The sequence below is a fragment of the Rana temporaria genome, chromosome 9 (assembly GCF_905171775.1).
Source record: "Rana temporaria chromosome 9, aRanTem1.1, whole genome shotgun sequence".
Lineage (NCBI taxonomy): Eukaryota > Metazoa > Chordata > Amphibia > Anura > Ranidae > Rana > Rana temporaria.
In genome coordinates, this window is record NC_053497.1 from 49,593,153 (window position 1) to 49,612,133 (window position 18,981).

The 18,981-nt window shown below is 36.5% G+C and overlaps 1 pseudogene; it reads right to left on the minus strand.

Annotated features, from left to right (window-relative positions):
* Positions 1–10,722: 10,722 nt before the first annotated feature.
* LOC120914541 overlaps positions 10,723–18,981 on the minus strand; it is a 32,659-nt pseudogene continuing 24,400 nt past the window's right edge.

The following is an 18,981-nucleotide window of genomic DNA, read 5'->3' on the forward strand; positions in this document are numbered from 1 at the left end:
AAAATATTTCAGTATCTTTGTTTGCTCCTTAACTCAACAGATTTCAGGGAACACCCTAAAATGTTCATTCACATAACAAAAAATTCCAACTGTAACCAAGATTCTGTGGGTACCTTGCTACACAGAATAGCTTTAAATCCCATCAGGAATACTATCTACAAGGAGTTTGTGAGCTTTATTCATGTGTGTATGGAGATTACAAAAATGCTTATATTGACCGAACATGGCTGTATATGAGCATGCCAAATGTATTAGATTTTATGCTCCCTCATAGGCATGGAGTGATGTGTGCATTTCTATGTAACCTATAAATCACTAATAATAAAATGTTTCATAATACTTAGAAGCCCCCTTTAACTTCGTATTTTATTTAACCTCCCTGGCGGTATGATATTTCAGAAAAAAAGTGCTGAAAGCGATACCATTATTTGCAAGGAAATTTGGCGTTTTATACTGTAGGCCTGTAATTCTTAGGAATAACTCACTTAAATCTGACCAAACAAGAGTCTAGTAGGCATCCCGGGTATGAAATTTTTTTTAAAAACAAAATTATAAATTATAATATAATAAATAATTATAAATAATTATAACAAATAATAATATAATTATAAGAAAAAATTATTCAATAATGTAATCAACTCAAAATCACTGACATTTGCTCAGTTGCAGAATTGTCGCTGTCATTACTTTTATTTTTTTATGACGAATTTCCCCACAAATCACTATCGCTCAATTCTGCAAGTGATTATAATTTATTATCGCTGTTTTCTAGCTGCTCTAAAACCATTTTTGACATAAAGGGACACTTTTGGTTGCTATGGACAATCTACAGTTTGCAGGCAGAAAGAACAGTTTTTATTATATAAAAGTACATGTAGGGCACTGGACAGACCACTAGGGACAAGGGGGGTGTGTATTTTTTACATACAGTACTGTAATCTATAAGATTACAGTATACTGTATGTATTGTGTTTGTTTACCTTTTTGAGATTGGCACCGTTCTCCGCTCCCATGCGTCGTAACGTCGCAGGGAACGGAGATCGGCGGCACACAGAGGCACTGTGTGAATCGAGCAAAGGTCCCGCTCGCTCACACAGCGCGGTGGGATCGCTGGATCCAGGGACAAGGTAAGTAAACCAAGCCTGTGGATTCAGCTAGGCGAGCCCGAGTCTGACTCAGGGTTACCGATCGTAGCCAAAAAATCTCACCCCGAGTCAGACTTGGGAATACCGCCAGGGGGGTTAAAGAATACAAACTTTAAGCAAAGAAACCCAAAGAAAGACCTGTGCCCGTCCCAGGGCATGTGGCTAGGAATTTGCTGAAGGCGTTCCAGACGGTGCGGTAGGCCTTCAGCGTGCTGGGTGACAGTGACCGGTTTATGAGCAGCGTAGCATTGTGAAGGTGGTCTCTTAGCCCATCGCTAGCTGCGAACACGGTGGGATAGAAAATGTGATTTGGATGGCTCCAGGTGAGAAATACAAAGGAAGATTGAGGCGGGATATTGTGTCTGCTGTGAGATTGCACTTGCCAGGTATGTAAATACAGTGCACATTGAAATTGTAGCAGAGGAATATCTGCACCAGTCTGAATAGGAAGGAAATGATGGCCAGGGACTTGGACCTGCCTTTGTTGACAATCTCAGCCGTGGCTAAGTTGTCAGTGGAGAAGACCATGGTGTGACCCCCTACCTGAGCTGCCGCAACGATTGGGTAAAGCTCAAACAGTGAGGACATCTGGCTGAACCCAGGGACCAGGAGGATTTCCTGTGGCCATGGGCCTGTAAACCAATGGGTGCCAAAATTGGCAGTGAAGCCTGTGGAGGCTGCTGTATTTGTTACTATATGAAGTGAGGAGGCTGAAGCTGCTGGGATGAACATGGATAAGCCGTTCCAGTTCTCAAGGAAGTTGTTTTACATTGATAGATCTGCAGCAGCTGCCTGGTCTAGCCTAATGGTTTGATCGGGGCCTGTGCGTGGGAAAGAAGACCAGGAGGCGAGTAGACATGTGCAATTCGTTCTGTTTCTAATTCGTTTTTTTACGAAAATTCGGAAATTCGTGAATTACGAATTTTCGTATTTACGAATTTTTTATTTACGAATTTTCGGACTTCCGAAAATTTTGAATTTACGAATTTTCGTATTTCCGAAAATTTTGAATTTACGAATTTACGAATTTTCGTATTTCCGAAAATTCGAATTTACGAATTTACGAATTTTCGTATTTCCGTTTTTTTACGAATTTCGGAAATTCGTATTTTCGGAAATTCTGAATTTTCGAATTTTCGAATTTTCGAATTTTTCAATTTTCGAATTTTCGAATTTTCGAATTTTCGAATTTTTCAATTTTAGAATTTTAGAATTTTCGAATTTTTCAATTTTCGAATTTTTCAATTTTCGAATTTTCAATGTTTCAATTTTCGAATTTTTCAAATTTCGAATTTTTCAAATTTCGAATTTTCGTATTTCCGAATTTCGAAAATTCGAAATTTCGGAAATTGAAAAATGTTTCAAATTTCGAATTTTTCAATTTCCGAATTTCGAATTTTCGAATTTTCGTATTTTCCGAAAAATTCGAAAATTGAAAAATGCTAAAATTGAAAAATTTTACAATTTTCGAACTTCAATTTTTTAAATTTTCGAACTTCGATTTTTTCAATTTATTTTTTTTTAATTTTCGAAATTTCGAATTTTCGAGATTCGTAAATACGAAAATTCGAAATTTCCAATTTCTCCATTTTCGAATTTTTCAATTTTTCAATTTTTCAATTTTCGAATTTTCCAATTTTCGAATTTTTCAATTTTTCAATTTTAGAATTTTTCGAATTTTCGAATTTTTCAATTTTCGAATTTTTCAATTTTCGAATTTTTCAATTTTCGAATTTTTCAATTTTTCAATTTTAGAATTTTTCGAATTTTCGAATTTTTCAATTTTCGAATTTTTCAATTTTCGAATTTTCCAATTTTCGAATTTTTCAATTTTTCAATTTTAGAATTTTTCGAATTTTCGAATTTTTCAATTTTCGAATTTTTCAATTTTCGAATTTTTCAATTTTCGAATTTTAGAATTTTTCAATTTTCGAATTTTCAATTTTTCAATTTTCGAATTTTCTTTCTAATTTTCGAATTTTTGAATTTTCGAATTTTTCAATTTTCCAATTTTCCAATTTCGAATTTTTGAATTTTCGAATTTTTCAATTTTCAAATTTTTCAATTTTCCAATTTTTGAATTTTTGAATTTTTGAATTTTCGAATTTTTCAATTTTCGAATTTTCAATGTTTCAATTTTCGAATTTTTCAAATTTCGAATTTTTCAAATTTCGAATTTTTCAAATTTCGAATTTTCGTATTTCCGAATTTCGAAAATTCGAAATTTCGGAAATTGAAAAATGTTTCAAATTTCGAATTTTTCAATTTCCGAATTTCGAATTTTCGAATTTTCGTATTTCCGAAAAATTCGAAAATTGAAAAATGCTAAAATTGAAAAATTTTACAATTTTCGAACTTCAATTTTTTCAATTTTCGAACTTCGATTTTTTCAATTTATTTTTTTTTAATTTTCGAAATTTCGAATTTTCGAGATTCGTAAATACGAAAATTCGAAATTTGAAAAATTCGAAATTTCGAAAATTGAAAAATTTGAAAATCGAAAAATTCGAATTTTAGATTTTTTCAAATTTCAAATTTCTCCATTTTCGAATTTTTCAATTTTTCAATTTTCGAATTTTCCAATTTTCGAATTTTTCAATTTTTCAATTTTAGAATTTTTCGAATTTTCGAATTTTTCAATTTTAGAATTTTTCAATTTTCGAATTTTTCAATTTTCGAATTTTTCAATTTTCGAATTTTCGAATTTTTCAATTTTCGAATTTTCGAATTTTTCAATTTTCGAATTTTCTTTCTAATTTTCGAATTTTTCAATTTTCGAATTTTTCAATTTTCCAATTTTCCAATTTCGAATTTTTGAATTTTTCAATTTTCGAATTTTTGAATTTTCGAATTTTTCAATTTTCGAATTTTCAATGTTTCAATGTTTCAATTTTCGAATTTTCGTATTTCCGAAAAATTCGAAAATTGAAAAATGCTAAAATTGAAAAATTTTACAATTTTCGAACTTCAATTTTTTTCAATTTTCGAACTTCGATTTTTCGAGATTCGTAAATACGAAAATTCGAAATTTGAAAAATTCGAAATTTGAAATTGAAAAATGTTTCAAATTTCGAATTTTTCAATTTCCGAATTTCGAATTTTCGTATTTCCGAAAAATTCGAAAATTGAAAAATGCTAAAATTGAAAAATTTTACAATTTTCGAACTTCAATTTTTTCAATTTTCGAATTTTCAATGTTTCAATTTTCGAATTTTTCAAATTTCGAATTTTTCAAATTTCGAATTTTTCAAATTTCGAATTTTCGTATTTCCGAATTTCGAAAATTCGAAATTTCGGAAATTGAAAAATGTTTCAAATTTCGAATTTTTCAATTTCCGAATTTCGAATTTTCGAATTTTCGTATTTCCGAAAAATTCGAAAATTGAAAAATGCTAAAATTGAAAAATTTTACAATTTTCGAACTTCAATTTTTTCAATTTTCGAACTTCGATTTTTTCAATTTATTTTTTTTTTAATTTTCGAAATTTCGAATTTTCGAGATTCGTAAATACGAAAATTCGAAATTTGAAAAATTCGAAATTTCGAAAATTGAAAAATTTGAAAATCGAAAAATTCGAATTTTAGATTTTTTCAAATTTCAAATTTCTCCATTTTCGAATTTTTCAATTTTTCAATTTTCGAATTTTCCAATTTTCGAATTTTTCAATTTTTCAATTTTAGAATTTTTCGAATTTTCGAATTTTTCAATTTTAGAATTTTTCAATTTTCGAATTTTTCAATTTTCGAATTTTCGAATTTTTCAATTTTCGAATTTTCGAATTTTTCAATTTTCGAATTTTCGAATTTTTCAATTTTCGAATTTTCTTTCTAATTTTCGAATTTTTCAATTTTCGAATTTTTCAATTTTCCAATTTTCCAATTTCGAATTTTTGAATTTTTCAATTTTCGAATTTTTGAATTTTCGAATTTTTCAATTTTCGAATTTTCAATGTTTCAATGTTTCAATTTTCGAATTTTCGTATTTCCGAAAAATTCGAAAATTGAAAAATGCTAAAATTGAAAAATTTTACAATTTTCGAACTTCAATTTTTTTCAATTTTCGAACTTCGATTTTTCGAGATTCGTAAATACGAAAATTCGAAATTTGAAAAATTCGAAATTTGAAATTGAAAAATGTTTCAAATTTCGAATTTTTCAATTTCCGAATTTCGAATTTTCGTATTTCCGAAAAATTCGAAAATTGAAAAATGCTAAAATTGAAAAATTTTACAATTTTCGAACTTCAATTTTTTCAATTTTCGAACTTCGATTTTTTCAATTTATTTTTTTTTTAATTCTCGAAATTTCGAATTTTCGAGATTCGTAAATACGAAAATTCGAAATTTGAAAAATTCGAAATTTCGAAAATTGAAAAATTTGAAAATCGAAAAATTCGAATTTTAGATTTTTTCAAATTTCCAATTTCTCCATTTTCGAATTTTTCAATTTTTCAATTTTCGAATTTTCCAATTTTCGAATTTTTCAATTTTCGAATTTTTCGAATTTTCGAATTTTTCAATTTTCGAATTTTTCAATTTTCGAATTTTTCAATTTTCGAATTTTCGAATTTTTCAATTTTCGAATTTTCGAATTTTTCAATTTTCGAATTTTCGAATTTTTCAATTTTCGAATTTTCTTTCGAATTTTTGAATTTTTCAATTTTCGAATTTTTCAATTTTCCAATTTCATTTCGAATTTTGAATTTTTGAATTTTCGAATTTTTCAATTTTCGAATTTTCGAATGTTTCAATTTTCGAATTTTCAATTTTCGAATTGATTTTCAAATTTCGAATTTTCGTATTTCCGAAAAATTCGAAAATTGAAAAATGCTAAAATTGAAAAATTTTACAATTTTCGAACTTCAATTTTTTTCAATTTTCGAACTTCGATTTTTCGAGATTCGTAAATACGAAAATTCGAAATTTGAAAAATTCGAAATTTGAAAAATTCGAAATTTGAAAATTGAAAAAATCGAAGTTCGAAATTTCGAAAATTGAAAAATTTGAAAATCGAAAAATTCGAATTTTAGATTTTTTCAAATTTCCAATTTCTCCATTTGCGAATTTTTCAGAAATTTCGAATTTCGAATTTTTCAATTATCGAAATTTTGAATTTTCGTATTTCCGAATATTTTCGTATTTCCGAATTTTCGTATTTCGAAATTTCGAAAATTGAAAAATTTGAAATTGAAAAATTTGAAATTCAAAAATTCGAAATTTTGAAGAATTCGAAATTTCGAAAAATTCGAATTTTCTTTCTAATTTTCGAATTTTTCAATTTTCGAATTTTTCAATTTTCCAATTTTCCAATTTCGAATTTTTGAATTTTCGAATTTTCAATGTTTCAATTTTCGAATTTTTCACATTTTGAATTTTTCAAATTTCGAATTTTCGTATTTCCGAATTTCGAAAATTCGAAATTTCGGAAATTGAAAAATGTTTCAAATTTCGAATTTTTCAATTTCCGAATTTCGAATTTTCGAATTTTCGTATTTCCGAAAAATTCGAAAATTGAAAAATGCTAAAATTGAAAAATTTTACAATTTTCGAACTTCAATTTTTTCGAAAATTGAAAAATTCGAAAACTGAAAAATCAGAAAATTACAAAATTCGAAAACTGAAAAATTCGAAATACGAAATTTCGAAAATACAACATTTCGAAATTTCGAAAATTGAAAAATTCGAAATTTGAAAATGGAAAAATTCGAAATTCGAAATTTCGAAAATTGAAAAATTCGAAATGTCAAAAATCGAAATTTCGAAAATTGAAAAATTCGAAAATCGAAATTTCGAAAATTGAAAAATTCGAAATTTCGAAAATTGGAAAATTCGAAATTCAAAAATTGAAAAATTCGAAAACGAAAAATACGAAAATACGAAATTTCGAAAATACAAAATTTCGAAATTACGAAAATTGAAAAAATTTGAAATTTTTCCGAATTTCCGAAAAAAAAAATTTATTCGTTTTTTTCGTTTTTTACGTTTTTTTGCTTTTTCGGAAATCCGAAAATTTCCCGAATTTACGAAAAAAGCAAAAAAAAGAAAAAAAAAATTTTTTTTCAAAATTTACGAATTTCCGAAAAAATAAAAAAAACGAATAAAACAAAAACGGAAAAAAATAATTTTTCGAATTTCCCGAATTTACGAATTTACGAAAAAATAAAAAAAACGAAAATAACATAAACGAAAAAAACGATTTTTTTGGCAGTGCACATGTCTAGAGGCGAGACATGAAGGAACGCCCCTGAGGGACAATCCTCATAGCAAAGTTCAGCATGCCTAAGAGGGACTGCAGGTGTCTCTTGGTGCAACTTCGTAAGGTGGTGAAGGCGTGAATCAGGGACAGGGGGTAGGCTAGCCTACATGGAGCGAGTGTCAAGAGTGATGCCTAGGAAGGTGATGGACTGTGCTGGGCCTTCCACTTTATGCTCTGCTATGGGTGCATTGAGATTGCCACATACTACTCTTAATTTGTCCAAGTCTGATGGGAGATTGCCGGGTGGTTCGATCAGCAGAAAGTCATCAAGGTAGTGGATGACTTTCTGGTACTGCACTTGATGAGACAGGATCAGGACAGGACAGGAGAGTGTAGAACAGCCACGGACTGCTCTTAGAGCCGAAAGCCAGTTTGGTAGCAGAGTCATATGAGCCTTTCCATTTGTTGCCATGCCACTGCCAGAGGGAGGGCTCGATGGGTAGCAGTATGAACGCTTGAGAACTTGCCCTTTACAGATCCACACACCCCCCAGTGACAGGACAGGCCATCCCAACTTGTCCATCTTGGGCAGCCGCATGCCCTGGAGAGCACTAGAGGTGGAGAGGAGGATCAGGAAACGTCTGGACTCCACATTGGAACACCACTATGCTGGCACTCAACTGACCTAAGAGAGGAAAGACGGACATGCAAATGGATGGCCATGAACGTGTGCCACTGGTAGATGATTAGCGGCCGTGAAGACGAGTTGCAATAACGTGTTGCAAAAGACACCTCATGAGGGAGGCAGAAAACAAGAAAGCAGAGAAACTGGACTCTGTGTGGGGAGGAACCATAGACCATGCTAGTCATTTGTCTTGATTGTATGTTTGTAACATGAGAACGGAACGTGCCGACTTGTTTCGGAACTGTGAACCGAAGTGTTGTATGAGTTGCAAGTGAGCGTGAGCGTATGAATGAGTGGTATGAGTAGCAACTGAGTGCTTGTGGCAGGTGCCTCAGGGGAAGGCTGAACTGTGGAAGCGTGTGGTGTATGTGTAAGACAGGATGTGTTGAATCGTGCCAAGGATTCAAATCGATGTGCCGCAGAAAAGACCGGGATTCAAATCAGGCTATGGTGGGTGAGCGGAATTGAATTTTATGCTCTGCATGTTTAACCCTCGACATCTGTGTGGTTTATCTCGTGATTGGGGGGGGTTAAGGGCTGGTTATGGTGAGTCTGCAGGCTGTGGGTGCGTTTGGAGGACAGGAGACACAGGACTGGTGGAGGTGCCCAGCCAGGGTATCTGAGATCTGTCACAGTTCCATAGCAAGTTTGGGGATGGCCCACCCCCTCAGGGGGTTAGTGCAGCCATGCTCTGAACCTGCTGAGGGTGACAGAGGGGCGGAAGCATGTGTGTAAGAAGAGCCGACTGGATGCCATAGTTGCAAAGTCCTGGTTGAGGCCGAGAAACCTAGTCGGCCGAGAACCTGTAGAAAAGGTGACATAAAAGTCTAGGTTTTAACCTGGAAAAATGTAAAGAAACTGCGCTAAAAAAATACCAAAAAGATGAGAAAAGGGGAAAGAGAACTGCAACGTGGTCACAGTCTAATCCCTCTAGGTGCTGCGATTATCATGTAAACAATAACTACAAGAAACAAACATAGGAAAAATAAGAATGGAAGAAGTAAGTTTATTAGGAAACGGACGTATGGCGAGCGGCGTGCTGTCGTCACCCAAGAAGCTCCCGACGTTCCCCCAGTGGACGGGTGCCTGAGAGTTTTGTGTACCGGCCGGCACATTAGATTCAAGGCAAAATTTAAACTGCATAATTGTAAGTGCAATTTTAACTTTTTTAAATAAATTTCTACACATTTAATGCACTATGTGTAGCTGTCACTGTTTTTACATGGTGGGCATTGATACTGTTGAAATTTCTTGAAGAACGAGATCCAACAAGACTGCATATCTGAAACTGCGAGATTGGGACCTATTACATGCTGTTTCTGATCCCCTGTAAAAAGGGATCGTGGGAATTCGGTAAGAGGCCAATTTATAAGGTTGGTGGAGGAGATATCACGTTTTCCTTTGGACACGTTTACAACCAATCTGTAATGTGGCACAGATTCACGGGTGTTTGACATACTACCTGCTATCTAATGGACTTTCTGCTGTTAATATTTTGGACTATTAACTCATTCATAGCCAAAGTTTATATCTAGCTAATGTCTTTTCGATTTAAGTGTTTTTTGTTTGTTTTTGGTTTTCACTTGTAAATCACCATCACCATCACTGGTGTGGGATTCTGAGGTGGCTGCATGCTGCACCCTAGTGGCCAATATAGGTCGCTCCTGACATAGCAGCCAGCTTTTTATTTATATCACCATAGATCACCCACTTGCATATGCTTGTGTCCGGCAAGAAGGGTGGTTGAGGTAGAGCGATTTATATTTTTCCTAGGTTTTAACCTGGCCTGGAATGAATCCTGATCCACCGCCTAACATGTGACTGACCCCACTGGGTGAAGATGCAGACCCTATGCTTGTTGTGTGTTTTTATTTTTATTTTTTAAAGTTTTTTTTTATACTGTATATATATATATATATATATATATATATATATATATTTTTTTTTTTTTTTTTTTTTTTGAGAAAACAACATCCAACCTGGTGCAGGATGGAACAACCTGAACTTGACTTACCTGATGGAGAAACGACAGACAAGAAAAGCGTGAGTGGCCGGGTTGTATGCCACTGGAAACGATGAGTGCCCAGATTGTGTGCCACTAGATACGTGCTTGCAACAATTGCAAGATGTGGCCTCATCAGGGAGGGACAGCAGAGAAATTTGAGCCATGGTCGTGTGCAACCATGAGTCGTGATCGTATGTTTGTGGAAAGGAACGAATCATGCCAACATGAGTCAGGGTTACAAAGTAGGCTTATCGTATGCGTTTCTTTCTGTTTGTTTTTTCTTTTTTATAAAAAAAAATTGACACTGAAAAGAGTGTGTTGGTTCATGTCAGAGTTAGCGACCCATGAGTTGTAAGTGTGAATGGGTAAATGAGTGGTATAAGTGGCGACTGAGAGCTTGTGGCAGGAGCCTCAAGGGGGAGGCCGTATTTGAAGAAGCTTGTGGTGCCTATGAACGGGTAAATGAGTGGTATAAGTGGCGACTGAGAGCTTGTGGCAGGAACCTCTATGGGGAAGCACTATTGGCCCATATTGGGTGTCACATGTCTGGTAATGAGAGTTCTGACCTATGTGTATTTAACTGCATGCTTGCGTCAGCTGATCACATCTCTGAAGACGGCCTATTCGCTGAAATGCATGAGGTGGCCTGCTGATGCCATAAGCACACTACAAACCGTGGTATTTTGGGATTTTTATCTGTGATTTTTATGAAGACAGTTGTATTTTGCATTGGATTTTAATAAATCACTCATGACTACATACTTCACTATGAGAGTTTTATTTTTATGGTGGTGACTCTTTGATCCATCAAGTTTTTTATGATCTGTGAAAACTCTGGAGTCCTGGAAAGAGGAGGAAGAATCCTGATGTCCATCCTGTGGCTGGGTTTTCTGCTCTGCATTAGAGGGTGTAACGGGAGGGCCTGTGGAACACAAAAGCTCTTGAGAAGTATGAGATACCCTTGTTTCAGCTTCCCCGACGCCTCTTATGTCTAAAATCATCCTATGTCTACTAGGGGCATAGGATGACTGAGAAATTATATCTTGGACTACCTGAGATGGGGCAGTAATGATTATCCGCAATATACTCCAGGATATCTTTAAAGAACTAATTACTGTTTGTTGATTCTGAACTCAACAGGTTAATTGAAAGATGTTAATGGCATCACCTCCAGCTACCTGGCTGCCTGTGTAATGTAAATTGAATCCAGACTAACTTCTAAGGATCTTTCATTGTAGCTTGTACTAATTCACCCTGTATTGTGTGAAGGAGTCCTGTGATAATGTGTATTGTAAGTTAACAGACAACCAGACTGGGAAGCCTAAAGGTTAGGTGTCTGAGTCATCAGCTGTGGTTAATTATCTCATGTAAATTAGGTCAGGTCGTAGAGTCAGGGTGTCTGCTAAGAGATGTATTGAGGATGATGTGTATTGGGGGGGCTCATTAGGTAACCATTGGCTGATGTTGTGGGTGGATCCGGGCCATATCTCTTGCGGTATCCTTAATTATATATAAGAGCCTGTATTTCTCATTAAAGTCATTCCTGTTGAACCTCAAACAGAGCAGTGTGTTTTGTTAATGGGGGGAAGTCTTATGGGTCTTGTTTGCCTGATTGTGGAGTGTCGGCAGCTTCCTTGTGTTCGGAAAGGAAATATCCTAAATGGCCTTAACCCCTTTCCCATTTGGGGTGCCGTTACAATTGGTGGCAGCAGTGGGATGATTGCACAGCCTTAAAGGATAGTTGTGTAAACGAAAATGCCTTGTTGATGTCCAAGGTCAAAGGAAAATGGGCAGACTGGTTCAAGATGATAGAAAGGCAACAGTAACTCAAAAAACTCGTTACAACCAAGGTATGCAGAATACCATCAAGGAATGCCCAACACATCGAAACTTAAAGCAGATGGGCAACAGCAGCAGAAGACCACAACGGGTGCCACTGCTGTCAGCTAACAACAGAAAACTAACGCTACAATTCACACAGGCTCACCAAAATTGGACAATAGAAGATTGGAAAAATGTTGCCTGGTTTGATGAGTCTCAATTTCAGCTGTGACATTCAGATGGTGGGGTCTGAATTTGGCGTAAAAAACATGAAAGCATGGATCCATCCTGCCTTGTATCAATGGTTCAGACTGGTGGTGGTGGTGTTATGGTGTGGGGAATATTTTCTTGGCACACTTTGGGCCCCTTAGTACCAATTGAGCATCATTGGAATGCCATGGCCTACCTAAGTATTGTTGCTGACCATGTCCATCCCTTTATGACCACAGTGTCCCCATCTTCTGATGGCTCCTTCCAGCAGGATAATGCCCATGTCAAAAAGCTCAAATCATCTCACCACTGGTTTCTTGAACATGATAATGAGTTCACTGTACTCCAATGACCTCTACAGTCACCAGATCTCAATCCAATAAAGCATCTTTGGGATATGGTGGAATGCGAAATTAGCATCACGGAAGTGCAGCCGACAAAGCTGCAGCAACTGCATGATGCTATCATGTCAATATGGACCAAAATCTCTGAGGGATGTTTCCAACACCTTGTTGAATCTCCAGTGTCAGAGGTGTGACATAAGATAAGGTAAGGTAAGAACGTTCTCCTCAGTGCACTCTGGACATTAGCTGAATCTGTGCAGACATAGATGGACCAATAAATCAACTGGAATAAAGTCAGTTCCACTTAGTCCCATGCCAGTGGATTGGAGTCACCTTAAACAATGGGGAAGGGATGCTACCAGATGGGTAAATTTGGGAGAGTAAGTTCACCAGTGGCGGCTGGTTCTCAAAATGTTTTGGGGGGCGCAAACAAATGAAAAAAAAAAAACATCAATTGCAGTCTCACTGTGCCCATCAAACGCAGCCACTGTGCCCATCAATTGCCGCCACTGTGTCCATCAAACGCAGCCACTGTGCCCATCAAACGCAGCCACTGTGCCATAAAATTCTCACCACTGTGCCATAAAATTGTGGCCACTGTGCCATGCCATCAAAAGCAGCCACTGTGCCATCAATTGTCGCCACGGTGCCCATCAATTGTCGCCACTGTGCCATGCCAAACCCATCCACTGTGCCATTCATTTTTGCCACTGTGCCATATCAAATGCAGCCACTGTGCTATCAATTGTCACCACTGTGCCCATAAATTGTTGCCACTGTGCCATCAATTGTCGCCACTGTGCCATGAATTTTCGCCACTGTGCCATCAATTGTCGCCACTGTGCCATCAATTGTCGCCACTGTGCCATGCCATTGTCGCCACTGTGCCATGCCAAACGCAGCCACTGTGCCATGCCATTGTCGCCACTGTGCCCATCAATTGTCACCACTGTGCCATGCCATTGTCGCCACTGTGCCATGCCAAACGCAGCCACTGTGCCATGCCATTGTCGCCACTGTGCCCATCAATTGCCACCAGTTTGCCCCGTAAAATGCCACCAGATTAGATTGCCTTTCTTGGTCAGCCATCCTCCCCCACGATCCCTCGATGTCTTCTCCCGCCCTCGATGTCGCTTCAGCCAATCAAATTACCGGTAACCAGACTCGGTGAACCTGATTGGCTGAGATGCGTGTCAGTGCCGCTGGCTCTGATAGACACTTCCACAGCCAACCAGCTGCCGTTATTCAGATGGCTGATGCTCACCAGGGGCCCGGCCATCTGAATAGTGGGCGGCAGCGACAATACATGCAATGCATGAATCTATGTATTGTTTTCGGTGGCGGTGCAGGAGCGAGAGGGGACGGTGCTCCTGCACCCACTATGGACGCACCGCCACTGAATCTCTGACTAGGTGACCAGGCCCCCTGTACCCCCAAAAACGCAAACAAAACTATATTTATACCTTAAAAGAAAGCTCTGATCAGAAAAACCTGAGTTATAAAGTCCAATTTCCTGTTGAAAATGCTAGTTGCCTGTCTGTCATATTGATTAAATAGTTTCAATTCTTACTGAGGCACAGACCTGGAACAACTATGCAGAATAAAAGTTCTGACTTAAGTGTGGAACTAAAGGCAAAGCTTTTTTTTTTGGATAGCCAGTTTTTTTGCTATCTTTATCCCACTGGGGAGATATCCCTTCACTATTTGGATTTTTTTTATTGTCTCCCCCCCCCCAAACACCTTCCCCCCTCCCATCCTTGTAATAATGGTAAACAGGACAAATAGAGAGGGTGAATCTCCCTTACAGGAGCGCCGGCAGCTATAAAAGCTGACAGGTGTTCTAATCCCTCTCCATTCTATCCAAAGCTAAAACAAAAAAAGTTTAGTCTTTAGTTATACTATAAAGCCAAAATCCAGCTTAGACAAAAAGCAAAAATTATCCACCAGCAGCTCTTAAAAACAAGAAAGCAGCTCTGACCATTATACTCACCCCCACTTATAAGCCCCAATGTAATAGTAGTAAATAGAAAGGAAAAATGTAAATCATTTAAAAATGTACAAAAGGAAATAGAAAATGTTAAAAAAAAACATGATCTCTCTTTCTCACGCAGGTTTAAGCACACGCACACACACAGTCATAACGCACATACATATACAGTATGTAGTACCACCCCCGAAGGAGTGACTTGGTAATTTGGGTTCTCAGTTTTGGTCCTTAACTCCAAGAACAACTTCACCCTCCTGACACGCCTGGTTAAACTTAAATCCCTGGAAGCACTTTTAGTAACAAAAAAGTAAAGTAAAAATATATTTAATTTGGCTGTGAATTAGTACCAGGAAACAAAAACAAGACAGTTTAGTGGTAAATTAATTGGTACGGGTTAGAATGTATGGTTGAGCATAAATGAGCATACAGAAGGTAGGTTCATACACAGTATAATCACCATGGCAAAGTAACTTAGAATAGAGTTCTGTACCACTACACTGGAATCAACACATAAATCAGCAAGTCCGTTATAGGTAGTGCATATAAGTATTAACTGCAAAGTGTATAATAACCCTATAACTAGTCTAGAGTGCACTCTAGGAGAATGGCTAGAATATAATGCAATGTCTCCTGAACAGTACCTGTGGGGCCCCGTACACACGGTCGGACAAAACCGATGAGAATGGACCGAGGTTCAGTTTCATCGGTCCAAACCGACTGTGTGTATAGCCCATCGGTCTGTTTTCCTTCGGTCCAACATTTTAAAACATGCTTCAAAACCGAACCGATGGACCGCTGCCTGATCGGTCCAAACCGATGGTTAGTACAGAAAGCATCGGTTCAAAACCTGCGCATGCTCAGAATCAAGTCAACGCATGCTTGGAAGCATTGAACTTAATTTTATTCAGCACGTCGTGTGTTTGACGTCACCGCGTTCTGACCCGATCGGTTTTTGGGGACATTAGGAACATTGCGGCTCCTTTATCATCCTTCTTTCTAAATAGGCACGAATTTTGTGCCTCAATTTAAATATATAATATAAAAAATAGAAGATAAATGATAGTGGAGCTTTCCAACAGGTTCTGCCCTTGACACATACCGCTGCGTCATTTCAGGTTTGGTTTTTGTTCATCATGTAATTTTTTGAAGAAAGGGTTTTTTTTTTTTTTGGAGCATATATATTGCTTCCTTTTTTCTTTCTTTTTATATAGACATTACAATGACTATATACGTTTAATAATGACATGCAAACCAGAAATGCGCAGTGACATAGTGCATGGTATCATAATCACACATATAGCATTTTAATTAAAATATTGTATTTTTATACATATAAATGGTGTTTGTTTTTAGACATACAAAAGGCTGCAGTCTTCAGAATCTCCACATTCTTTATTTATTGCCTATTTCACCCTATAGCCACATATGTCTACTTCACAACCTTTTTATAATGTCACACAAAATGTATTATTATTTGTTTTATTTGTTGTTGTTCATTCATCCTTTACACTGGTTATGACATATATATGTGTCTCACACATGGGGTCTCCCCTCTTTTTTTCTTTCTCTTGTTTGGTTTCACCATCAAGAGTTTGAGAAATGAGATATTTTTTCATTCACAAATCTTTTTTAATCTCATACACAGGAGCACCTCATGTGTGATACATCAAGGAAAATAGTGTTCCTTTGACTAATGATCACCTGGGAGTGTTTGGTGAAACGCCCCATTCACCTCTTTCCCTCCCCTATTTAAGCACATTTTGGTCATTTGTTCACTAGCTACGAGTAAGCATCACAGGATGCGAAACATGTCAGCTCTTTTTTCCTAATCCACTTCTTGGTTGACTGCATGAATTTTGGCTGTTTTTTCCATTTGAATTTTTGTTGTTTTTTCATGTTTTGAATAAAGACATCGTTTTTTGAGGAGTGCGGCGATCCAGGATTTTTCTTTCATCCGATCGTTTTTTGGAACGATGGTGTGTACACACATCAGACCATCAGGCCACTTCAGCGGTGAACCGATGAAAACGGTCCGTCGGACCATTCTCATCGGTTTGGTCCGACCCTGTGTACAAGGCCTTAGTATATGCAATAGGTAAAGGTCTCTGTGTAGCAGCTGTAAAGGTGAAGACTTTAGTCCTAACTCTAGCCAGCTAGCATTGGGGCCCAGTTGTACTATTGGTGCACATATAAATTTGGGGCCATCTTTTTGGTTTAACTCTGAATTGATGGGCTGCCACAGCTGTTACAGAGTTGTTATGCAGTCATCCAATGCTTACTGAAATTGTGCATGCTGAATTTTGAAAGAAGTTTCATAGACTCATGATCATGAAAGTGCTAGGAAAACAAAAAACACTAGCTGCTAAAGTCACAAAAACTGTTCTTTAGTATCCACTGCCCTTTCTTCAACCAAATACAACATGTTAAGCCCTAAAGAAGGCAGTATGGTTTAAGTTCCCAAAATGTGTTTGATTTTTACAATGGACCTCCATGATGGAACAAATGTCTTTAGAATCAAGAACTATTGGATTGGCACCTTTATTTAGTTACTATATCTGGACCAGTGTGTGTATGATACTAGTTTGCATGTGTTGCGCTTTACAAGTTTCTCACTCACTCACTCACTAGTAAGGTAACTATCAGGTCTGTCCACCTCTGGTCCTTTCCACTAAATACAAGCCCAAACTTCTGGGCAGATAGAGTGACACTTTCACCTTGATAAATGTTCCTTATGTGGTGATAAAACATTAGTACCCTTTCTAATGACTACTATGCTGATTAGATAAAAGATGTTCCTTTTTAAAGCATGGTATGCTGGTGTGTTCCCATCTCTTATTTAATGGTCATCTTTTAGAATCAGGAAGCAAGTTGGACACCTTTGTACAGATGTAAAAGCTCTGACTAAGAAAAGTATAAGAAGTTTGTAAAAAGTTTGTTAAACCTACCGAATACGTTTCAATAGTTGTCTAAGTTTGAGCTCAGGGGATTCCAGGATCTCAGGGGATATTGACTCAACTTAGCTAAGAGATCATAAATAATTCATAAATAATTCAACCACTGACTGTGCATCACAGAGGAAGAGTTGCTGAATAGGTTTCAATTGTATTTGCCAGATTTCTGCACAAATACAATAGATGTGATATGGAATATATTGCAAATGATTTTTTTCTAAATTTGTTTTCTAAATCCAGCCTTTTTACCATCATCATTTTGTCTTCTTTTAGTAAAGCATATTAATCATAATACTCATACCATACTGTATCTTTTTTTTTTTTTTTTTTTTTTTTACTTTTCTTTAGTGGTCGGTAAGTGCTTTTAAAAAAGTTTCGCAAACGTAGTAATTTTCACAGCTTTAAAGAGATGTTATTATTATATACTATCATTAATCATGAAAATCTGTGCTTACATATTCATTTTTATAAATTACATCTTAGCAAATAATACCTCATTAGCAGCTATACATTTTGCTTCCAGAAATCTTATTTGTAAAGAAATAAAGATTACCTGGATGTTTAAAGTAGATCACTTAACTGTATGCTTTAATTTCAAGATTTGTTTCAGTCTTTTTTAATATACAGATTTAATTAAATGAATATCTAGTGATCCTGCCATTAAGGTCCAGGCACTTCCAGGTTTAGGGTCGCAGCTGTCTCTCATTTAAACCCCTGCATTGTTACCTGTCACATGTGATTCTGGTTGGGAGTACAGGTGGCTGTGCTTCCACACATTGAGCAGGCATGGTCCACCTTAGTCACATAGCCCATTGTGGGCTTCCTTAATGTCCAAGCACAGGTTCTCATTTACTGCTGCAACACACCAGGAGCATGTTTAAGAAATCTTAAAGAGCTGAACAATGTTCGTATCTAGGTTAAAGCTGGAAAAGGTCCCAACTCCATCTAACAACTCACATCAAGTATATCTGTAGATGGACCCCTGAGATTTAGGCTGGCCATACACTATACAATTTTCTTGTTCAACTTTCCTTTAGATTCACTAAAACAGGGCCGTCTTTAAGGCAGGGCAAAAGGGGAAGCTGCCCTGGGCCCTGTCATTGTTGTGGGGCCCAAAGCAGTTGCCTCATACTTGCCAACTATCCCAGTTTAAATTCCTATGTCCCCACTCCCTTGAAGTTTAAGTCCTTTGCTGTGTTCTGATATCTCAGTGTGAAGTTGCTGCTCAGCTCTGCCCTATTGTTGTGTACAGATGACTCACCTGCAGACCCTGTGTTTACATGTAAATTACCACCATTCATATGTAAATTACAGGAGCATTGATATGTAAATAGTTGAGACTGGCGGCATTGATATGTAAATAAAGGCGGCATTCATATGTATATCATGCCCCTCTGCAGTGAAGAGATGATGTGCTGTAACCTCTAGCAACCAATCAGTGAGTAGTATTACTGTACAGTAATCTCTAGCAACCAATCAACAAGAAGAAATCGTGTGCTATTACCTCTAGCACTAATCAGTGAGCTGTAATGTGTGCTGTAACCTCTATCAACCAGTCAGTAAGTGGTAATGATATGCTGTAACCTCTGGCAACCAATCACAATCACTGATCAATCTGATACAGTAAACTGATTTTAA